Source organism: Siniperca chuatsi, linkage group LG10 (assembly GCF_020085105.1).
Source record: "Siniperca chuatsi isolate FFG_IHB_CAS linkage group LG10, ASM2008510v1, whole genome shotgun sequence".
NCBI classification, from domain to species: domain Eukaryota; kingdom Metazoa; phylum Chordata; class Actinopteri; order Centrarchiformes; family Sinipercidae; genus Siniperca; species Siniperca chuatsi.
Genome location: NC_058051.1, coordinates 2,576,208 through 2,601,951, shown reverse-complemented (window position 1 = coordinate 2,601,951; position 25,744 = coordinate 2,576,208). Strand labels below are relative to the sequence as shown.

The window sequence follows — 25,744 nt, the reverse complement described above, 5'->3', positions numbered from 1 at the left end:
AAGCATTAAAATAAATGCAGTGGAATAAAAGTATAAAGTAGCATAAAAGGAATTACTCGAGAAAAGTACAGTACTTGAGTAAATATACTTAGTTACTTTCCACCACTGGCCCCTGTAGTATTAAACCGCACTCGCTGTTACCACCAGTAACTACGGGGGAAGCTAAATCAACCACGACTGAAATCAAGGCCATCAGCCATCAAGGTTTTAACGGGCAGTTATTACAGACAACAGATTTTTAGATTGAAAGTTAATTAACAGGCAGCAGTATTTTGTCACAGTCAGATGTACAGGTGTGTTGTCCCCTCTCGTTCTCAGGAGTTTGGACTCCCGAGTTGAACTTGCCAAGTTTGAACTCCCAAGAACACGAGTTCAAACTTGAAGCCCTTTGATTCAAGAAGTCTTGGCACAGCGAAACAGCAAATGTGTGGGTCGTCTTTGTGTTGTTTTTGGTACTCAGCTTGTCTCCTCTTTAGCCTTCTATCCACTTCCTGCCTGTTCCCATCTCCCTTTAGTCTTTTCCCACTTTATTCCCTTCCCCATCCCTTGCTTCCTACATTTTCCATCTCCTCATCCCTCTCCCCGTTCTTGGTGTATTCCCATCCTTCCTGTTCCTCTGATCTTGTTATCTCCTCTCCCTCCCAACCCTTACCTTTTCCTTTCCTCCAATCCCTTTAACACGCCCACATCACCCTCTTCCTCTTTAGTTTTTTTCTTCTTAAATTTCCTTTGGACCAAGGGATGCTTCCTCCCCCGTCCCTCCTCCCCTGTTTGAAATGTGCGTGTGAGAGGAGCAGCTCTGCAACAGTCTTTCCTGAGCTTTCCAGGTCACTCTCTCCCTGCAGACAAGTCAACCTCTGGCTTCCCTCTCTCTTTCCCTTCCATGTTCCCTTTGTTACCCTTCATCCAGACTGAGAGAATTTTTTATTTTACTTTAAACTTGATTGCTTTACTTGGAAGTCTAAGAAAGATATGTTGTTGAATTGATACATCATTTTTGATGAAATCATTTGAGAGAGAGGAGCCGAGGTAATTGTCATGCTGATATCACTATACTTAGAGGTCATGCTTCCTGTCTAGGAAATTTTGGAGTTTTGCAGCCCTGAATTGGAGCTGTAGAAAAGTGTTCACTGAGAAATTAGTAATGTGACATTAATAAATAGGACACTCATTACCACAATGTGTTTCATCCTACACATAAAGTAGTATAAGTGTCCCACTCTACCGTGAGAATGGCGCACCTTTGCTCCAGTTGCAGCATAGCATCAGGGATGTGATTTTTCCATATTTCCGACCTATATATAGTAAAATTATACATTCTCTAAAATGGTGGACAACCCACTTACTGGGGGGGGGGGGGCTTTTTTGTCCCTGTGTCTTGGGATGTGATGTCACGTCACACTGCACTGAGATTTTACAGTACACACTGTCAGCGCCTCTAAAGTGAAGCACAGAAAAAGCCCCGTATCGTGGTTTGACATGGTTATGTGCTTTTGCATCATCAATCTATGAGAAATTTACTGTACTGCTCACAATGGGGACTGCCTCTCCCTCCTGCAGTGACTCAGAGTTTGGTGGTTGCTGCGAAACAATCACCAGTTTACCAGGAAATAAAACACACAAGCTGTTAAAATGTCCTGACTACATGCCCAAAGTAAAGCTTGTTTAATGTTACTGACATCATGTCGCTGTGATTGTGTGTGTATTTGACTGTACTGTCTGTATTCTGTTGTTGCATTTCTCGGGTTGGTTCCCTGTTGGGAAGGTCTCTTAAGCTTTGTTTATGCTTGCACAAGACACCGTGGCGCGGGCCTCTGCAGATGGTGTGTGAGCTACGAGCGCGCACAGAGGCGTTTATGCTCAATGCGTTTATCTGTTGCAGTATTCATGGTAAATGGTAAATGGACTGTACTTATACAGCGCCTTTCTAGTCTTTCTGACTACTCAAAGTGCTTCAACTACCCCATTCACACACATTCATACACTGATGGCAGAACTGCTCATCAAAGTGACTAATCAGTCACGCACACACTCACACACCGACAGCACAGCCCTCGGGAGCAATTTGGGGTTCAGTGTCTTGCCCAAGGACACTTCGACATGCGGGCTGGTGGACGACCCGCTCTACCACTAAGCCACAGCCGCCCCAGTTCAATATTCAATAAACATTCAATCAAAACATTGTTAAAAAGTCAACAAGAGTTACCGGAAGAACGTCAGAGACCAAACATGGCTGCACGCTCTGCTATACATCTCCTCAATGCCGAAGAAGAATTGTTGGCTAATTAATTGTAAATGCATATCTTTTCATGGACATACTTTCTCACCTTTATACAATGTCTGTGAAGAAGGAAGTCAAGTTTGGGAAGTATTTGGAACAACAAATATATTCTAATGAAACGAAGGTTGAAAGGTTAAATATCCTGTAAACGATTTGATTCTGCTGGCAAAATATTATTTACTCAAATGTCTTTTTAAAATCATTGAAACATATTAATAGTAAAGATTTATTAATTACTTTATTTCTTAATTTAAGTTATTTGCTTTTGTCCTTATTTGTGACAGTCATGCACTCAGTTGTATTGTAATGAACTAATGTCATATTCTACAAATGCCAATAAAAAAGTTTTGTATTCAACAAAGTGAGAAAAAAACAAACAAACAAACGAAACCTTCAAACTCAGCCATGTTGAAATGTAAAGCCCAGCATGCGCAGTGGACTTGTGGAGCCTACGCGCTCGACGCAAAAGGCACGACGAAGTCACTTTGGGAGCACGCACCCTCGCACCGGGGACACTGTGTCGAGCATAAACAGAGCTTTACAGGTTGCTGCTGTGCTGCTTATTTTACAATCCCGACGTCTGACGAAATCAGCATGAATGCGGTTAATCTAAACCCACACAGATATTGCACAAATGACACGTCAGTCAGAACCAAAAATGCAAACAAATACATATGTACTGATTTCTTTAAAAAAAATAAAACGTTGGACTTTGTCTGGTTTGATTTCTCTCTTGCTGCATACCAAGAAGATTTCTCAGCATTTTCTACTGTCAACACCATTTGGGCTTTTCCCTTTCATGTCCCAATTTAGACTAATAAAATAAAAGTGTGTTGACATTTAAAAAAAATACTTATGCACCGGTGTTGGGAATCAGCACGACCAGTGTCATATTTGGGGAAATATGTTGTGCAAACACACTGTGCATGTCACTTTGGAGTGCTATGGCCCAATTTCAGTTCTTCCTCTGAACAGTCAGGGCAATCCTCATACTTGATGATTGGCTTACACTTTACTGCAGTGGTCTGTGATGAATTTTATTTGTTTACATCGTATTTTTCACCAAATAGATGAGTGGTATACTAATGTGGAATGATCTACAAACTGGAGATGTTTCTTACCAAATAAAACCTTTTTGACCTCCATTCACATGATTTATTGTAGATGTTTACATCCACTCTCTGTGTTTCACTTTCATTTTAATGGTCCAATAGCAGATATTTAGCTCATTCGATACCAAAGAAAAATTGTTATTTTGCCAGTCCCCCACAGAGAAATCAACAAAAACATAACCACAAACATTTTTTAACTAGTGGTCAAAATGTCATTGTACATCATTATAATGAGTAGTGGGAAATGGCACAGAATGTCTTTGCACTCCTCTGTGACTGTGAGTGAGTGGATGACTGCTGCAGCACAGCTGACCCAAAGCACAGGGTTGATCAAGGGCCATCGTAAATTTATGCTTTCTTCTCTCTCTGGCTCTCTCACCCACACACACTCTCACGCACACTAGTTGGAGGTTAAACTCAAGCAGAGCAACTGGAGGGAAACCCAAATTTCAAGAGACAAACAATTTCATGCCAAAGCCCACCTTGACATGAACGCACCCCTGCAGAAGTAATTGATTTTCATTTTGGTGAACCGCTGGGTGCATTGCTCTGGAGTCTCATGTTGAGTGTTTGTTGGCATCTACATATCAGGCCATGCACCAGTGATGACTCAACTTAGTACAAAATGTTACTGTACAGCAGCTAGCACAGGGGCACACTCTTTTGAGAGTTTGCCAGGAACTCTTTTATATTCCTTTACCTTCGATCAGCCTGTCCCATTGAATGCAGCACACAACCCTCCATGTCTTAGTGTTGGCAAAGTAAGTGGTAAAGCAGCTATGAAATATATTTAAACAGCAGGTTGTTTATCCAAAAATCTCAGAAAATGAGCTTGTTCAGGGGAAATTAAATGTCCAGAGTATTAAACTCGAGGGACTGCCATACTGTTGAAACTAAGAGAAGTGCATGCGTTGCTGCATGAAATGCTCAGTTCAGAACTAATTTGCAGTTTTGTGTTTGAACATCAGCAAAGAATCACACTAAATGACAGGGTTTTAATTGATATTACAGCCTTGTGGTGTGAACCTACGACTGTTGTTTATGATGGAGTAGATATCTCTTGATGCGTCAACAAATATCCAGGAGTCATTGTGGAGACATTGGTAATCCGCCTGATTTCCATTTGCTTTATTGGCCCAGCATGTAAAGACATTTGCGTAATTAAAGTAAAAAATGGACTAAGAAACAGATAAAAACTATGGAGATTGTGATAAAAACTGGTAGAGCTGCCCCCCAAACATTGATGAATCATTAGTGGAGAAGCCCCCGAGTCGAATCTCATTTTGTCGAATCACTGCGGGGGTTTTAGCCACGTTATTGCACACAGAGTAACATCATGGCAGGCTGTAAACTTTTTAGTCTTGTTCTCAAAATTACGTGTGTGATTGTTTGATTCAACAGTCATTTGGCTGGCTGTTTGCTGACATGCTGACATGCTGCTGCTTTAAACGCACACAAGTTCTGCTCAAGCACTTCATGCTTCACTGTACCCTGTGGAGTTTTTGACCACTAGGAGTGCTACGGAGCAATGTTCCTAATTCCTAATAGTTGCACACTATTCCAGTGATCTTGCAGGCGGGGGTAATGCGCCATGAAAGGCAGCAATGCGCCAGCAAAAGCAGGGATGAAGACTGCTCGCAAGTAAACATGAGGAATGAAATGTATTCAACACATTTGTTAGACATCAGGGGTGCACACAATGTGTTTTGGTGAGAAAAACTAAATGTAAAGTGAAACTTTGTAAGTTTACAAGACAACTCCACAGGGTACCTTTAAAGGAGTACTCAGTTTGGTTTTGCACTCCTATAACATTGGCGGACTCATCATGGACAGGTTATCGTCTTTTTTATTCCACGCATTTTTCTTCCTTGTCAAAACGCGGCGCCTACATAGCCCACAATGTACCTTGACTGCAGACAGTTCTGTCTGAGATTCAGGTGTGAATGCTAGTAGCGGATAATGTAGACTCAAGCCGCTAGCGTCAAGCAGAGATTTTTTTTTTTTAAATAGGACAGATTGGTAGCAGCTCAGTTTGCTGTGATTTGTTTTCTGAACTTGAGGTGTTTTTCAAAGGCTTTGATGAATGCCTGTGGTCTGTGGCTCTGAGGCCGACAGGTCTGTATTGGTCAGCACTGATTCCTCAGGACAGTTTGGTTCAGCCTGCTTTAGATAGAGCCAAAATTGAACTGCTCTCCTAATCTGGACGCTTTTCCTTTTTGAATCCGACTGATCTTCACAGTCACAAAAGAAGCGGTGGAGGTGGCCCCTCATCTCTCTGTCTCACTCTAAAACAGACACATAAGCACACACTAATCTGTGCGTTTGCGTGGTGACAGTGCCCCATTTTACTGACAGGCCTTGATCTGTAAGAATCAATGGCTCAAGCCAAAAGCCAGGGAAGAGAAGCTGCCTTAGCTAGAGTCAGCACTCTCTATCTCTATATCTCTCTGTCACTTGCTTCCTCTCCGTTTCCTCACACTCACAATATGCCTCACGCACACACCTCATTTTAAAACAAGAAGTGCTTTGACATGGTGTGGTAGTCAGAGGATAAACCTGCTCTGTGCTGTACTAAGTCTTACTTCAGCCAAGGTGATTAGTTACAGTCTCCCTCTACTGGCACAGAAGCCTTACTGTAGCAAGCAGGCACTACTAAATACCTACTGAAGACCATATTAACCAGTAGATAATGTGTGCTTTTCATATGCTGATTTATGTATAAATATTGAGAAAGAAAGGAACATTGGAGAAGTAAGGACAAATTTAAGTTTGAATGGAAGAGAAAGATGAATGACAATTTTAAAAAAGGTGTGTAATACTACAAAAGGATGTGTAAAAGAACCTAAACCAGATTCAAGAGAGGACTTGCTATGCACCCTGGCCGCCCTGAGCCTGAGCTAGCAGGACAGCCTATTTGTATTTTTAACCCGTACAGAGCATAGCTGGTTGAATCCTGCCATGTCAGGTTTCCATGTTCGTGTTGGATGCCTTGTTTCCCTCTGGCTCCAGGCATGTAGTCGAGGCTCAGTGGAATTCCTCTGTCTGGTATTCACAGGTCCTTTTATGACGACATATCCATTTTCCTCCCACGCCCTTCGGGCCCATCATACCTGGCTTTGCAATGCTCCATCCATCCCCATTATCCACCCTAATGTGGTAGATACCGGCCCATGTCTCTCCAAGGAGCGAGAGAGGGGGGAAGGTGTGCCAGAGTGAAGCCGCCAAGACTGGGATCTCAGAAGGCCCGAGGAGGAGATTTCTCTGTGATTGAGTGAAACAGAAATATGGGGCTTCACATTGGAGGGAGGAACATGGGCCAAGTTCAAATGTAATCATTTCTATACTATTTCTGCATACAAATATGACCATTGTGGACGCAACTATTAATCTCTATCTCATGCCATGATTCTCAAAATTATGACATTTCATGTAAATCCTGTTGCTTCTTGTTAAGTAGAGGATGTTTTTTTTATTTTTCAACCTTAACTGGAAGACGCAGCACTCTTCCAGGCATGTGCCATACAGCAATTTAGCAAATTTCCAATGTATGATCCAGAGGTACATAATAAAATACAAATATATAAATATACTATATATTTTATATAAATGAAATATAGTATAGAGGCCAGTTGAGACTACTGAAGAACATTTGAAACAAAAGCAGAACCCGTGACAATGGCTACACCTTAAGTTACAGGTCATTAAGTTCCTGTAGCGGAAAAAAGCCTCTTTATGATATACAACGTCCTGCATGACCTGCTGTCAGTCACCAGAATTACATTTCCTCACGAGGGTCCATGTGCTGCTGATGATACAGAACAAAACTGTCCAATGAATGAGTTACCTGTCCGTCTGTATAACTTCACGTTTACTCATCTTGGTTCGTTTGTAAAAAGTCAGTGTGAACACAAACCGGACCAGAACTACACGGCAATAATGTATCTTTTTGTTTTGTTTTTCTTGATCCACAACAAATGAACCAAACTACATAGAGGTCATATAGCGCTGCAGTGTGACCCTCTCCTGGTGGCGCCTAATTTCTGACAGACATTAAAGCTTCAGAGACCCAAAGAACAGTTGAAGTCCGATACCTTTATTTTAGCTATAATGATCTGAGGAAAAGAACCAATCTCAATTATTACAGCTAATGGAAATGCAAATCTCTTGCACAGGAGAAGACAAAGTTGGAGAGATAAGATCAACTTTATCAGACACAATTGGACAACTTTTTCTTGCTTCTTATGTTTAAAAAAGAAATAGCAGAGGTTTATTTCTCCACATTAATATTTGTGCATAACAACTCTTCATTGCACATATTTAAAATTACTCAGCCAACTTAACGCAACTCAACTCCGTACGGTTCACTACAGCTCGCGTTAGAGAATCAGTGTGTTTACAGAACACAGGGAGAGGAGAGACAGGTATTAATACAGTGGGTGAAGGTTTTGGTGTATTTGTTTCCTAACGAAGCACCAATCTAATCTAAGTGATTTGGTGCGTTGTACTGTTGTATCTTTAAGCCCAGACACCAGCATCAGCAATAAAGAGAGGGATTTATGACGGAGAGAAGACACAGGCATAACAGAGAAGTGAGTGTCGGTGTCTCCATTTGAGGGAGGAGCTGATGGCAGTATGAGTGGTAACATCTAGAAGGGTGAGGTGTGGCTCAGAGGGAGAGAGGGAAATAAGGAAGATGGGAAGGAAGGAGGACTGGAAAAACACTTAGAGAGATTAAACACAGTGGGATGAGTGAGGACTCTGTTTTTATGTGCATGTGTCTGCAAATGTGCTGCCGTGTGTGTGTTTGTGTGTGTGTGGCAGAGACAGGGTTTTGGATCGGTTTCAGGTCCTGCCTGGCAATCCATTATGGATTAGTGGTGGGTCGGCCCTGTTTTTATTACGTATGGAATCTATCATTAATGGACATCTAGAGGACTTCATAGGTATTCAATGAGAAAGACATCACTCCACTGTCAGCACTAACAGTGTTTGCCTCAGTGGCGCTCAGTGTTGTGGAACCAGGAAACGGTGTTAAACTACTATTATTGGGACAAAGAGTGATACTGGGCCTGGGTTATTCCATTCATCACATGGTGACATCAGTGGGAACACACACCGCTCTACCAGGGTGGGTGGAATTAACAGGAGAGTGTGTGTATGCATATGACTGGACCGATTTTAACCTATGAGAGAGAGGCTGAATGAACAGTGAAACGAAAGCAAAAGGGAAGGCTGTCACAGAAATTGACAGGTATGATGGATGGTAGGATTTACATAATTCCCCAACATACACACAAAATACTAAAACAACAGCCTCATCTTCATAGTACTGGTGTCTGCGGTCTTCATGTCATGTAATAATAGTTGATTCGCTAAGCCCCGCCCCTCCCTAAGTTACTGTCACTATGCCTGTTAAGCTCTCCATTCCCACATGTCAGATGGCAGTTTACAATGATAATGGTAGATACCATTGAAATTCTAAGTGACTTGAGAACAATGGGTTCCTGATTTCAGACAGAGGTAGACAAAAGCTGCTTCTCATTTCTAGCCCCGACCGTCAACTTTGCTGACTAAACTGACAATTGTCGCTGTCAGTTGGTTGAAAACGCTGTCTCAGGCTGACGTTTTAATGTTTCCAGCTCACTCGTTTCAAAGGAGAATCCTATAAAAGGGGTTTTAAATATTCACTTGATGGCTGTATACATGATATCGTGCTAAAACACCGAGGTTAAAGCTACATGTCCCTGGCAAAAAGTCAGCTTCCTCAAGTTGATCCATGTAGGAGACATGGAAATAAAGAAGCATCTTTGTTCTTGTGGACAATCATTGTTCGGGGGAAGGGTTTAGTGATTGGTTAATTTCACCAAAAACACATGACACTCAATTGAAAAATCAACGAAAAATATTCAAGCGTCTGAAAAAATGATTTCTCCTACATGAAGTCTTACTGTAAGTCACACTTAACCGAAAGAAAATATTGGCAAATGTATTCTGTCTGCTTCCTCTTGCCCTTGTCTCATCATCAATAGGCTGACTCTGCTGTGGCTGCAAAACATATTATTAAAATACACAAACAGAAATACAATAAAAGCTTACACTCTTAGCATTGGACAGGAGAAGCACACAAAACAAGCTTGCATCTGATTGCTAATTTTATTTTCTGTTAACTGGAACTGAACCTGGCTCAATGCAATACACCATCATCTAGCAACACAGTACGTGGGCCAATCAAATTCAATTCAATTTTATTTATATAGCGCCAATTCATAACAGAAGTTGTCTTATTGCACTTTTCCTATAGAGCAAGTCATAAAGGAATTGAAAAATGAAAGGGTGATAACTCCAAAAGAGAGAGTATGTGTGTAGAAATGCATGTGTGGGACCTCTGGTGGAGTTCCTTACTATTCAGTGGTGGGAAGAAAGAAAAAAAAAAAGAGAAGGTTTGGGAGAACTTATTGATTATGGCTCGGCGGGGCTTAAGACTATTAGAAAATACCATCAGGCTGTTTAAAAGAATGGGCTTGGCTAAAGTTTATCATGGCACATTGTTACCTTTGAGGCTATTGCACTTTGTGACAAGTCATATAGCGAGGACCTAGAGGTTTTTCAATTATTCCAGCCAATTTGGAATAATGTAACTGTGACCTGAAGCCGTTTACAATGAAGGCGTTATTACACAAGAAAGCAAAGACTGAGTGCAGACGGAGGCAAAATGCAGAGCAGGGTGTTTTTTTTACCCTTGGATTGCCCTAATTATACAGAGCATTGATTTTACAATGCATCCATGGATTGATTAGAAGAGCCCTGTACCTCCCCTAAGGAAGGAGGGCCTCGCTCTCTGGTCTCCTTGCTCACTGCTCTGCTCTCCACTCGTCCTCTGCTCCCTTCTACTTTAATTGCACCTGTTTCTTTTCTTTTCCTTTCTTCTCCTTTCCTTTCATAACTATTGTATCCTTCATCTTCCTATCCCTTTTTCCCTTTCCTTTCTGTTCCTTTCCTTTCATTGGCAAGCCTCTCTCTAATCTTTATTCTGATACTTCCTGATCACACAGTTACTCCTCTAGTGAAACCACTGAAATGTGCATCTCCTGCTTGCCTTTTAAAGCTCGATTTATAGTTGACACAAGGGACTAACAGCAGTCCTGCCATAGATAGGATTTACATTTCAGTGGATTTTTCCCATTGATAGAACCATAGCAAAACTAGACAAATGTATTGTACTTGATCAGTTGTGTTATGCTTTAATTATATTCCCCAGTCACTATGTTTATATTCATTCACTTACACTGTGATGCAAGTGACATTGAGATAGTTCCCCTTGTATCATTACTGAATTTGAGATTATTCCATCCAGTCGCCATGTTTACATTCTTTCATTCACTGTAATAGAGAGGGAGGATCACGGTGAGCAGATGTTTTGCTGTGGAAATGGCTTCGCTATATGTGTGTTACTGAAGGGAAGAGATTACTGAACATTTTTCTTACTTGCATGATATTGTATTCACTCTCAGCATTCTCCACCCCAATCAGAAATTTGTAGGAGAAAATACAAGCCCATGATGACCAATCAAAGTTCTTGCTGTCCCCATGTGGTACCATAGCCCCAACGTGTACTTATGTTTTTGAGGAGGCACATGTCCACCAGTGCCATCTATAGTGGGGCATTTGGTGTGAAAAATTAAGGATGATGCAAAGCAGGAAGAAACGCAATAGTAAAATTGCCATAGTCTAAAAATTCCATTGACATTTGAAAAACTCCAAACTTGACCAGACAACAACAACAGGCCCGGTTGTTAGGTTAGTGGGCTGCTTTACATGTTGAAATTAACCCTTCCCAGCGCCTTCAGGTAATTATAGCTACCAAAAACAGCCAAAACTCGGTTGGAGCATGCAAAGAGTCTCCTCACGACATGACGTCATCAAACATGCCTAAATGCCCCGCCAGTGTTTAACCCAAGTTGGCGCCAATGCACTCAGTTATGCCAACTGGATGGGTAAAGCTCTGTAACCCCTTAGTGTACAACTATAAATCAACCTTAAGGTGTCAGTATGCAAGTTCTTGTCGGATAGCCTACCACTGTCTGAAACTTCCTCCCCCCTCCCGTCGTCGAAATTGTGGGGGCTGCTTCTGACAGCTTTCTGAAACAAACAATCGGAGTAGCACGCCCACTTCTCGCAGCGATTGGCCAGGTCTGAAGAGCTGAGAAAGTACGCAGGATTTGAACTTCTCTCTCAAGCTCTCTTTTTAGCCATGCCAGCAGCATGGCAATGTCGTCCTCTGGACTCAGGCCTGTTGTTCAGTCGGTTCACCGCATTGGTCTAGACTGAAATATCTCAACAACTATTTGATGGATTGGCATGAAATTTTGCACAGACATTCATGGTCCTCAGAAGATGAATTCTAATGACTTTGGTTATTCCCTGACTTTTTCTCTTGTACCACCATGAGGTTGACATCTGTGGTTTTGAGTGAAATTTCTCAACAACTATTAAAACAGTTGCCCTGAAATTCATTACAGACACTCATGTTCCCCTCAGGATGAACTGAAATTACTTATTAACTTTTCATTTAGCAACATTATCAGTTCAACATTTCACTTTGTCCAATACTTTATTTGCAAACTGGATGATATTCCCACCAGCCACAGCTGTACTTTGTGTTTATTGCTAATTAGCAAATGTTAACACACTAAAGTAAGATGGTGAACATGGTAAACATTAATATTGTTAGCATTGTTATTATGAGCATGTTAGCATGCTGAAGTTAGCATTTAGCTCAAAGCACCGCTGTGCCAAAGTACAACCTCTAGACTCTTAGTCTTGTTATTCTTCACATAACTACTTTCTTCATTTTTGTCTACAACCAAGTCAAGTGTCTGAAGGTGTTCTCCATAATCCCCATTTGAACGATTATTGCAGTTCACTCTTGTCTGCGACGGCAGACTTTTCACTCTGCCTTCTCAACAGCGACCAGTGTTGTGCAAGTTACTGAAATATAGTAATTAGTTAGTTACTAGTTACTTCTCTCAAAAGTAACTGAATTACTTTACCAATTACTGCATATAAAAGTAATTAGTTACTAGGGAAAGTAACTTTTGCGTTACTTTTAAATGTCTGCTTCAATTCTCATTAATGCACACATATATACGCTATATTATTTTAGTGACAACTGTCAAATTTTATCTATCATTGTACCCATTATGACTGATAGGAGTTATTAATATCCCCGACCACCAGAGGGCAGCAACAACTAGCTTTCCTACCTGTAAGCTGCACTTAGTAGAAGAAGACTCACACAAAGCTGGACGTATGTTAACCGAGCGTTGCTACAGTAGCTGAAATTTCAGTAATTGTAATTGTGTTATTTAATTTGAAAAAATAATTAGTTACATATCTAGTTACTGCCAAAAGTAGTGGAATTACAGTAACGCGTTACTCCCAACAAACCCTTCTTGTTCGGAAGACATATCGTACAAACTAGTTTGTCCAAAGCATACTATGGACTTCAAGCCTCTTTCTGTCCTCCTCTGTCTCTCCATCGCTCCTTAGTCGTCTTCATTCATGCCCTCCCTTCTTCTCATTCACCCTTCACTCCTAAAAAAGCCCCATGTTCTCTATCTGTTCCCCTCCACACTACCGTCTTCCACCTCTTAGGATAGGAGGGAGGGGCTGAAAAGTAACCAATATGTAATGGCAGACAGAAATGCACAGATGATGATGTTTATCGTAAAATGAAGAGATGAATATAGAGGTGCACAGTCAGATTGGAAGGATCAATTGCTGTGGGCAACAGGGGAAAGCGGAAAAAATGGTATTGCAGGAATAGAGAGAGACGAGTGTGTTTAAAAATCAATTACACAGTAAATATGACACGAGTCAGCAACGACGCCCTCGGGGGAACCCAGGAAATATGTTCCTGCCTGCACGTCAGTAAATCTGCTCCCCCTACGAATGAATTACTAATTTTATGTACAGGAGTGGGAAGAAAAAAAATACCCACCCTGTGTGTGTGAGTGTGCATGCTGCTTATGTACACAAGCTAAAACTCCCATGAGAGAGTATTATTAATTGATGGAGTAGAGTGAAGGAAGTTTTTTTTTTTTCTGCTGAGGGAGAGAAGGAGGAGCAAAGCGCAGACCCAGTGTTACCTCTGATCTTTGGAAGTGTCAGCAGGTCGGCGAGCCAAAGAAAAACACTGCAGCAGCTGCCGCTTTGAACCAGCCTCAAAGATTGACCTGAGGATGCTGGGAGAAGTGGATGAGAGGACAGGGAGGAAAGAGAGGGAGATGAGGGGAAAGCCAGGAATAACTGTCCATAGAGAGAAAACAGATGGGATTATGTGGAAACTGAGCACTCGATGGGAGGTGAAATAAAAAATTGAAAAAAAGGGATGAGAAAATGGACCGAGATGCCGGTACTAAACACTTAGGAAGCCTACAAAGAGCACTGAGACAAAAAAGGAAAGAAAGAAAAGAGTAGTAAATAACAAAGATTTCTACTTCTCATTATCAGCAAAACCCTTTGCAACTTCCCTACACTGTCAGTGGCACGCAATACCATTGGTTCCTATTGGAGATATACATTTTTAAAATAAAGGGCCTTTCTTAGTCTGCAGTCTTGTCTGTCCTTGTGTCCTTGTGAAACGTCATCTTTTGCGGCCAAAGTACCGTTCTAATATAAAAGTTTGCATTTCACCAAGAACGGTTAAAATTCCTGGAAGTGTTCTCGACACGCCCATTTTACCGAGGATGCATCTGTTGGTAACTTGTACGAACCTGACAGCACAAGTATCCCAGCATTCCTTTTGGCATTGAAATGAGGAGCGGAAAGCAGCAGAGAAAGAGGGCAACAACAGAATGTTTTTTTTTTTACAATTTTCGTATGCTATATTTCATCACTAAATTCACTTCTGAGAATTTTGGAGGTGAGAAATTAACTATGTAGATTTCGAATATCGGCAGTTCTATGAAAACTGATGGCGAATTGAAAATGTGTTCCAACACTTTCGGAGTTGAGAAGCTCCACAAGCGCCTGCGGGGGGGTAGCTAGCTAGCTAGCCAGCCAGCCAGTCACGCTCACACAGACCACTGCAGCCAACACAGCAGACAGCATTTCCATACCACTGTTATTCTGTCATTACACAATGTTGTAACATTTTAACGTAAATCAAGAGACATCTGGCTCATGATGTACAGAGCATTTTTGGCTCATTAAATTTAGAAGCACTTTGGAAAATATTTAATAATAAACAACAGAAGCAGCATGAAAGTTTACTGTCATTGCTTTAATATTATAAAGAGACATTATATTGTTGGTGTACAGTTGTGGTTACAGTACTTTTCAAATAAATTATTCTCCCCAAGAACACAAGTCTGTTCTTTGCATTCTTGGGTTTGAGAAACGCTGAAAGTCACAAAAAAGTAGTTTGTTTTTTTTTTTAAAAAAAGGCTCAATAATTTCCTTAAAGTGGAAATAGACAACTTTTTTGCTTTAACTTATATTATGAAGTAAATGCTGATTGCACAGTGCAATAGAATAATGACACCATCCGCGTTTAGATTGGTTCCCTGTAAGCCTAGCTTTCGCTACGCTTTTCTGTCAGCAGGATTTCTCCCGGAAAAATTGAGGCTGAATTTATTTACACCAGTAAGTAACAAAACCTGCCTACTTATTAATATTACCAGGTGTTGTAACTCTGCCTTTATCATAGCACTGAGATTGGCGTTTCTTGTTCAGTTTGGGAATCTTACGGTTGTTTCTTGCTCTGGACAGTAGCCAGGCTGCTAGCGGTAGCCATGTTGCTAACGCTCTTACTTGGTACGAAAAGCGAGTAGAGTCGAGTAGAGTCGAGCCGTACCATGCAGTGGAAACACGCCATTATTTCCAAAGTGGCAGTATTAGTTTCTTTTAAAAAAGTTGTCTATTTCCACTTTAAAGGAATAATTCCACATGTTGGGAAACATATTTAATCACTGTCTTGCGAGAGTTACAGGCTCTGTAGTAAAATTTACGGTGGCCGAGACGTTTCGAATGAACTGTGTATCCAAAATGCTTTGCAAATTCGAAAAACACAGGCGCGTTATCGGAAAACACAATTGCAAAAGCCACAACATAACAACTGAAGTGAGCAACAATGGATGTTGACCATGAAATGGGCCGACTGTTATTGCCGTCAACTATTATTGCCTACACATATGGAAGAGGAACGTGAAACGTTGTATGCTAGCTAACTATGATTACTATCACTATGTGATTGTCACCAATGAGAAATGTTGTTCAATGTTTTTATATTTTCCTATTGATATACTTTCAGATTGTTTTAACTTTGGACCATACCTGCCAACACTCCCGTTTTTCACAGGTTTCTCCCATATTTCAAGGCCATCTCCCGACTCCCTCCCGTTATGTTGTTTCTCTGGAGAAACTCACGTGATTTGCATGGCCCGCAAACTTTATTATGAATACACAGATCCAAGTTTTGGATGTTTCTCTGATGTCACCCAAGTTGCTAGATCGTCTATAAAACACAAACTTCACACACAATCCGCACATTACATACAATTTCAACCCATCTGTTACCGCAACCTGGCAACCCACAGCCCGATCCAATGTGTGTGTGTGTGTGTGTGTGTGTGTGTGCGCGCAGCTGCTCTCTGCGCAGGCAGACGGGCCAGCTAAGTTAGCGTTAGCTGTTTCTCAAGCTCTTGCTGCTTCCAGCCTTTATGCTAAATTAAGCTAACTGTCTCCTGGCTAGCGCACAGTGATATCGATGTTGTTACTAACTCTTGGCAAGGAAGTGAATACAATATTTCCCAAAATGTTAAACTATTCCTTTAAACAGCGGGCGCTACTGATGTATTTCCAGGACTGTGACAGTAAGAAAAAATGGTCATAACAAAATCATAGCAGCTGATATCCTAAAATCGAATTCACCAATAAAATAAAGCCGACTATCTTACTACTATGGTGTGATACTAACTTGTGTGTAGCATCGCAAGATGTAAGCTAAGCAAAAATACTTCATAAAAATAGACGGCAAGAGTCTGTGAGTCTGAGACTGCATGGTCAGTGGACTGAATATATATATATGGTCAATTTAAAGCTATATATCCAGAGCATCATTAGTACCATCACTACATCTCCTCACATTAATATGTAAGGACCATTTCCTCCACAAGACACTATGAAATACAAAGTGACACACCCACAGAAACACACAAATACACTGCCAGTCACTTCTCTCTCTCTCTCTCTCTTGCTCTCTTTCTGCATTTTCACCAGCTCTGCATTTCCCCTATAGGCTTCATTTGGGTGGCTAGGTTGGCTTGGCAGGGCAGCAGTATTGGGTCTGGCCCTAATGAAAAGCATTGATCCTTGTTGGGTTATGAGCAGGCTTTAGTGGCCGTGTTGAGATGTTAATAAGCCTGGCCTTATTCCGGAGGAGCTTTAATTAGCCTGTTGGAAATGTGCTTACGGGGCGCACTGTCACTCTGTTGTGGCACACATTGCTGAACACGTACACACGCTCACGCACACACATACAGAAGAGGTCGCACACAAGCAAATGCTTGCAAGGGCAGCTGCACAGATTCACTCACACACACACACACACACACACACATATACAGTCACTCATTTCATGGACCACTGAGATGGCGATCAAAACAACATTCTCCATTTATTCAATTAATAGTTTCATTAGCGAGTCAGGCAGTGTGAATTTAGTTACTCATGCCACCCACACACACTCATTGTCATCTACTGTGCTGTATGTGCTCCCTGTTCTCTTTCTTCTTTGTCCTCATTGTCACCATCCCCCTTACCTCAAATCTAAGCATTGATCCTTGTTGCTCATAACCCAACAAGGATAAATGATTCCCACTTCCTGCATCTTGCATTGTAATACATGCAGCTCTTCATTGTCTTGGAATATTGTGATTATTTATTGTGTAATATTATGTCTGCCTATATGTTATGCAGCTGACACTGCAAACTCAGTTTTTTTTACATGCTGTACCAAAAATAACTCTGGTTGCGTGGCCGTTAAAGTGAAGTGGGACTTACAGTGGTGGGAGTAGTATTCACACGCTTCACTTAAGTAAAGAAGTAATACCACAATGTAAAATACAAGCGAAAGTGCTGCCATTCAAATTTTACTTGAGTAAAAGTACACAAGTAGTATCTTTAGGAAAATGTACTTAAGTATCAAAATTAAAAATAAGCCGAATTGAGTGTTAAATTATAATATACATTATATTATAGGATAATTACTACTGATGCATAAATGTAGCACAATTTTAATACAGCCCGTTCAGTTGGAGCTAATTTTAACCACACTTTTAACCACACTACACACTGGAGTAACCCGCCAGGGAGCCCCGGAGCAAAAACTAGCTTTGGGCCCCAACTGGTCCCTTGTTTGTGGTAATTTGGTGAAGCCTGATTTTATTTAGGAATATGTTCTAAAATAAAGTCTGACATAAGTGCCCTCTACAAGACCAACAAATCCAAAACCGCTCTTTGATCTTACACAGCCATGCTTAAGGTTTGGTTCGGTTTAGGCACAAAAACGACTTGGTTAAGGTTAGGGACACAATGTAGTTAATAGTAACCGCTTGGTTAAGAATAAAAGGTGGTTAAAAGAAACAAACGTTTACTATCGGTAGGAAACGGAAAACAAACCACTGCCTCCCGTGTCATAGTCTGATGTTTTGTTGGCACATCCAACGTCTTCCTTTTGAGGACTTTGTGGCTCTATAACGTCACACTATTTCTTCCTTTTGAGTCACAATTCCTACACCCGCTAGAGGGCTTTGTCACTTAAACGTAAACACATGTCGTTATTGGCCATTCACTGAAATGACTGATACTGTCGTTTTTCTGGAAGACAGGTATAGGATCCACCTTGAGGCCCTCATCATTTGATGGGATATTGTTCTTTAGTGGTGCAGATTCCTAAACAAATTTGCAATTATTCAATCACAAACCAATCCTGTCAACGAAAAGAATGTTGATATTGGACAATTCATCAAACACAGGCTCTCTGGGGCCCTTGATGGTCTCAGGCCCTTGGGCCATTGCCCGCTTTTTCTAGTGCATATTTTATAAGATGGTCTGAGGTCTTATATGTAAATTTTGCAAAGTAACTAGTAACACTAGCTGTAAAATAAATATAGTGGAGTAAAATATTTCACTGTGATACATAGTGGAGTTGAAGTCTGAAGTAGCTTAAGGTAAATATATTTAGGAAAAGTAAAAGTTCCTCAAAATTGTGCTACAGTATATGAGTAAATGTACATAGTTACTCTCCTACAAAGGGACTTACAGCAGGCACTGGGGTTTTCTTTGTAACCAAGTAGCTTATAAATGCATTCAATGGTTTTGAGAGGCTTTGGCTCCCTGGCTGAGAAAGGTTCAAAAGGCTTTAACAGTTGCATGAGCCTGTCTCTCAAGTGTTTTTGCCATAAACACATCGTGAAACCTTGGCACCAGATCTAAAATCCAAAATACAAGTCACCTGAGACCTCATTTATATACAGCAAACGTTATCACTGACTTTATTGCTGAATCCAGTCATTTAAAAAATATGTCCTACAGTCAAATTCTACAGCACCAGCATTCATTTAATAATTAAATGATGACTGAAACACATTGGCTTTATTTTTTGTTTCAACCTCGTGGAAAAAGTATTGCAAATGCACACTACCAAGCACCCAATGAAATTATTTTACAAAATAAGCTATAGGTGATCTACTTTATTTTTTTTGCCATGCTAGCAGCATGGCTCTAGGGATGGCAATGTTGCTCTGTAGATCGGTCGGCCCACCACTTTGGTCCAGACTGACATATCTCAACAACTATTGGATGGATGAGCGTTTTACAGACATTCGTGGTTGCCAGACAATGACTCCCAATGACTTTGGTGATGCCTTGATTTTTCATCTTGCACCACCAGCAGGTCAAAGTATTTGCGTATCCAGTTAAATAGCTCAACAACTACTGGACGGACAGGCATGAAATTTGGTACAGACATTCATGGTCCCCAGAATCCTAACGATCCACTGACTTTTTCTCTAGCATCGCCATAAGGTTGACATTTGTGTTTTTTTGTGAAATATCTCAACAACTGTTGGTTGTATTGCCATGAGTTATGGTAGGCTACAGACATTTGTGTCCCCCTCAAGATGAATTGTAATGACTTTAGCATTCCCTGACTTTTCATCTAGCTCCATCATCTGGTCAAAACTTGAACTGCTCCACTAAGATAAGATAAGATCGAACTTTATTTATCCAGAGGGAAAGTGTGTGCAGCAGTTGCAGAACAAAGTAGGAAAGAGTACAAATATAGATTATCAATAAGGTGCAAATCCCAGATATACACAATGCCAAAAATACAGAAACAGGTTAACAGTAAGGATCATTCTTGGTGTGTGGCATATGGCTATCTATGTACAATACAAAAACTGAAACACAGGTAAGTGTATGTAATTAATTCAGAATATTCATGATTACGTCCATGATATTGCACATTTTGTCCCATTATGTCCCGTAAGTCAGAGAGTTGTAATGATTTTAATCCACAGACAGACAGTAATCCAGAGAGAAAACACCGGTTTATGTCCAAATACCTTAAAAATGTATGAGAATTAATAAAACATCAGCCTCAGCTGTACTTTGGGTTTAGTGCTAATTAGTAAATAAATGTTAGCATGCTAACATGCTAAACCAAGATGTCATCGTGTCAGCCTAACAGAGCCCCTGGCGTGGCTGTAGACTTTTTTTTTTTTATTGAGGACAATAACTTTGTGTTGAATGTGAATGTCTTTCCTTGAAATTCCCTCATTCACATTATCTTCCTCATTTATCATCTCCCAGACTATCAATACACTGGGCCGTCACATTTTCAGCAGCTGTTACACTGAACAGTCGGTGTGGACGTTGCAGCCTCACTGAGAGACACAACAGAAAGCTGCTGATGCTGCTGAAAACCCTCTTTTCCATCAAATGACAGAGACAGTTTAGAATATCTAGTAAGATCCTCACAGGGAGCTTCTGGAGGGAGAGGGGAGGGGGCAGAGGTTTTTTACCTTACTCATGTCATGTCTGTCTCTCTCTTTTGCAAAGTCTGAAGGAAGTCATTAATTACTTGTGGGCTAGCGTATTAATATTATCACTAGATTTACTCATTCATCAAGGGAATGGTCCAGGGAGGTCAGCTCACCGCTCTGCTTCATATTCACACAGTTACACATATTTCCATATGGGAGCTTCCCAGCATTGCCACAGTGTTCGACTGCTGTTTAAGTGGAGCTGAAGGTTGACTCACTTCACTCTAACTGAGGAAAAAACTATGCACATTCAAAAAATTCCAAAAAACAGGTTTTGGACCAAGCAGGAGATGGCAACGTTTGAATGAATCAGCTCTTCATCAGGCCAACAAACATCACATCATATATACACATATCTCAAAACGATGGCAATCTGCAACAGGTGACCAAACGGAAACGCCACTGGCTTAGCCTGAGGCATCATCGTGATGTATCATCATCAACATCATCAAAAAAGAAGTAGAGAGGAAGTGAAACAAAAGAAGACTAAAAAGAAAGGAAAAACAATGAAGTCAAATTTAAATAATAATAATAATTAAAGGTGATGTAAAAAATACATAAATAAATGTGTCAAGACTGTAGATGTAGATACTGTTATAATTAAATATCAATAAGATATCATTTATATCTCCCCATTTTCTAGGCTCTTCGACATGCTCTATGCCAATGTATCTGAGTTTGAAGAGATCGGATTTGGCCATTTTTAAGGCCCCTGATTTTCTGAGGATTTGTGAGAAATACTGTAGAAAAACCAAAAGCAACAACATGATATTACAACACTGAAATAAGGCAGAGACCAGTGCGATGGCTGTGCTGAGATGGACTCCTCCAGGAAAAAGAAAATAAGGACTTGGCATAGAACTAGAAGCTAGCCAAGATGAAGGTTGTTTTGGAGGCGTGTCAGCCCTCACAGGATCAAGGATGATTACTGGAAGGGCATTCGTACACGAAATGTGGAAGCACTGAAAAAATCATATTAGGATTTGGATCTGAAAAAAATCATTCACTTCCCAGTGCCACATATTCCAGCTGCTGGTCCCAGTCTACTTCTATAAACTCTGTTCTACAATTGTCTCATGTTTATGCTTCACAAAAAAAGCTGCTGAACCTACTATTTAAAGAATATGTTTTCTGTAATATTGAACAACAGCATGGTTGTAAGTGCTCAATATGTTGACGCCAATTAAGAGTCCACTGAGTCATGTTGCCACAGAGTGAAAAAGCTTCAGTATAGTTCTTATACGGTTAAAGAAGCTTTCATTGAACAGCAGCAACCACAGCAGAGCAGCCATCGTCTCATCAGATAAAAGCCAGCGTAACTCCCAGCCGAGATCAATGAGTTGAGGCCTTATTATTGAAAACACAGAACTCTGCTGGTCTCGACAGACTGACTGACTGCAGGTCTCAGTCTGGTTGGAAAACAGAATAAACCTTCAGGGCAGTTTGGACAAAGAAATGTCTGGTCTTTTGCTTGTGGGATTGTATGTGTGTGTGTGTGTGTGTGTACAATATATCTATGCACGGCAGAGGGTGTGAGTATGTAAGAGTGTATGGTCAGGCCTCTGTGCCACCCCCTCAGGTCAGGAGACAGGGGGATGTTCTCCACTGCCTGCTCACTGGGTACACTTTGTAAAACACAGGGCAGCGGTCTGTTCATCAATGTCACAGACTGAGGCTATCACTAGCCCAAGCCCTGCTCATCCACGGTCATGGGCTGTTGACCCACCACTGGGGCAAGACAAGCCTGGGTTAGGGCACAGGGGATTGGGGGGGTCAGGCAGTGTTGGTGTTCTGTGTCATGTCAAGCTGTATCTAATTACCAGAAGCTCAGTGATGGGCTGTAACTCATCTTATGTGCAACACAGAAGAGCATTTGTGTCCACACTGTGAAAAAGAATCAAGTCTTAAAATACGTTTTGTGGGTTCAGATAATTCATTTTCTTTACAAAACAAATAAACTTTTCTCTTTATTGAATGCTTTATTGAATCAAAAACATTCTGCCTTCTTTGAAGAAATTGTTGTTTCAAGAAAAATGACGTACTGGAAACACATGTATAAATCAGCAACTGGGCAGAAGCTTTGCTTTGATTTAAAGATACAATATCTTTAATAAATATCTGCACATTAACACTGGAAAGTGTTAACTCAACAGAACATTTTAGCATCTTTCCCACAGCTTTACTGTTTTGGTTCACTCTCTCTGCTCTCATCAGCATTGTTTGCCGATAAAGCAGGCAGTGAAAAATCTATAAAAGCCCACTGCACACTACCTGCCCAGCGGTGAACATAGTGGAGCATTTGGCAGCTAAAGAGCCAGATATTTTTCTTGGAGTTGGTGGAGAGAGAGTGAATGAGAGAGTTACTCACGTTCATCAGGTGGCCAGAAACACGACTCCAAATGAATGATAATGTTGCTCTGTATGTGTAAACTGTTTGCTAACATGTTCGCCAATTTTACATTATAAGGTGATAAAATGTTAATGTTGTGTTTACAGCTTGTGCTGCCATCAAGTGGACAAAAATATCAATTAACACAGGGTTAAAAATAATCTTATAGTGAATATATGATGTAATGGTTTGTAAAAACAATCATTTTAATCATATTTGAAGTTTTAAACTATGTCTTCATAAATATAACACACCGTTTGTGGTTGTTTTATCTTGTTTCCAGAGTAAAAAGGAGATAAAAATAGACTAAATCTCTTCTTCTTCGTCGTCTTTCCAGTTGGCAAACAACAAAACTGCATCACAGCCAACATCTGGTGAGGAGTGGAACAGACAGCCGGCTGACCAAATCATTATTTTATGAAACATAAATACAGAATAATGACAACAGCTGTGCTGTATCATCAGTTGTTTCAACATTTAAAATGCATGATTACGGAAAAAGTTAGAGACGATAGAAATGTGTCTTCTTAACTTTGCTGCCACACAGCCCCCGCCTGCTACACCTCTGTTCAGCCTCCCGCTGCTCTTTGTGATCACCTATACTGTGTTTAATGCAGCCGGATTCAAAATAGAGTTGTTCTCATTTACATATGTTTCTGTTTCTGTTGAACTGAACGAGTATGAAATAGTTATTTAATCACATCCATAAGCTGTGTATTCTTCTCTATTGGCATTTAAAATGAAGCTTTGTTGCCCAAAGTAACAGACTGAAATAAGGACAGAGCAACGGAATCTCGGGAGAGGTTTGAAGATGGTTTGCAGATAGTTGTACCTCAACCTCAAGAACTGGGTTCTTGTTTAGGCAAATCACTGCATCTCTACCAGGGCCCCGCTCTGTAGCTGATCCTGACCTCTGACCTCTCTATGAAAAGTGGCAAGAAATTATTTTTTTCCCTCGCAGGATTAACAAAGACTCAGCAGCATTGCAGATTCATCAATATTACACATATCATCGACACTACTCAGGCTATTAAACAGACATTTTGTATTTATAGTTTATTTTTTCAGTGTCAATATGTAAATGGGAGGCCTGCAAAGAGTGTGCTTTACAACTGTTGGTCTGGTCCCAGGTCTGTAAAGGTCTTCTTGTTGTTGATATGCTGACCTCAGTGCTGTCCAAGAATAGCTACCTGGGCAGGACCCCTAGAGCCACATTCTAATAAACAGCATGGGGATCTCTAGGACTCCATACATGCAAACCTCCTCTCTCTCTCTCTCTCTCTCTCTCTCTCTCTCTTTATAACAAGCTCAAATTTCCCTCATGCAGAAACTCCCTATAGTCAAAAACAGCTTTGGACAGCAAACCTGAACGGCCCAGGGCTGCAAGGACACGCTGCTCAAAATTCGATGAAGCATTTATTAATAGACAGTGAGTTTGTCTATGTATGCACTATATACTGTGCCTGTACATAAATTGCTTACAATTCTTGGAGGATTGTTGATATAATGCAAAAGATATGATTACACGAAATAATAAATTACATTTTGCTTTATGTAGTAAATTGCCAAGCTCTGGTAAAAAAAAAAAAATGCATTTATTTCGTCTTTCTACCTCTCACACACCCAAACTCACTCAACCTGTCTCTCCATCACACACATACACAGGCACTCATACACACACCTGAGTGGGGTGCAGTAGTGCCTCCGAGGCCCACTTAGCGGCTGTGTGGATTTGATGAGAAGGGCCTTTTGCTTTATTTAGTGAAGTGCTGCCTAATATGATTATGGTCAGCATGCCTCCTGTTCTCTCTCACATTGGAGAACACACTGGGAGCTATTACCCAAGTCCCCGATGACCGATCCCTTCCTGGAGAGTCAGGAAGAGACAACGTGAAAGAGACACCTTAAAAAAGCACTCAAATATCTCCAGCGTAAAATCAGACAATGCATTTGCAGACAATGTGTAAAACATGTTTAAGAAGACACAGATACACTTGACCTCTTCAGCGATAAGAAAAAAATCAAGTCTGCATTCAGGCATAACTGATCATCTGTCATTGTCCCACAGAGGTCACATTTAATAGGATATTTGCAGTCAGCAGGCTTGATGTCCACAGCCAATGAGAAGAGAGCATTAAGCATTAAAAAGACGCTACAAAGCTCGGCGGTATGGTAGGCCTGTGTCACCGTACGCACTACTGTTCATATTACACAGTGTCAAACAAATCACACAGGATGGTTTTACAAGTGTAAGACTTATCAAAGCATTCTCAGGTCTGGTGTAATGTGGCTCACAAATATATAGCATCTGCTCAAACATGGGATAGTCATAATTTACCAGAGGTAAGTAGCATGTGTGTCACTGAGACTAAACACAGTTCATTCTGAGTGATGTCAGCCAGCAAGGATGCCTCCACAAAAACCAATTATTTTAATCAGATGAGATTAAAATAATGATGAGAGCTGATGATATCTCTACAACACTGACCAAAACATTATAGAAGCCAAGAGATTGACTTAAGAGATTATCTCAAATGAAAACAGAAATGAAAAAAGTATGTAAACCTTTTGTAAAATAATAAATAACACAAAAAATTGTGTGTCAATTTGTTATAACACAATATGAGATGTTTCCAACCGTCGGGAATATTTAAGTTTCATCTTACTGATTGTCCATGAAATGTAAAGTATCCATAGTGGCTAAAACTTTGTCACATCTTGTCCATTCATTTCCACATTACAGGCTGACAAACCCTTTAAACTGCGAGTTTAGAAGAATTCGATAATGACTACAATAAAGACGCTCATTTTTTTAGATTTTGAATGTCTTTTTAATGATTTTCTCTCCCAGATG

At 40.6% G+C, this 25,744-nt stretch overlaps 1 long non-coding RNA gene across 5 annotated transcripts in view; it reads right to left on the bottom strand.

The window, feature by feature from the left end:
* Positions 1 to 25,744, bottom strand: part of LOC122883010 — an 80,826-nt gene that overhangs the window by 30,952 nt on the left and 24,130 nt on the right. For 2 of the 5 annotated variants that reach the window (XR_006379523.1, XR_006379521.1), the window contains one exon: positions 6,327 to 6,654. The exons of 2 other annotated variants lie outside the window; for them this stretch is intronic. This is a non-coding gene — a long non-coding RNA (uncharacterized LOC122883010). The remainder of the gene's footprint in view (positions 1 to 6,326; positions 6,655 to 25,744) is intronic. One more of the 5 variants, XR_006379525.1, reaches the window with a different exon arrangement.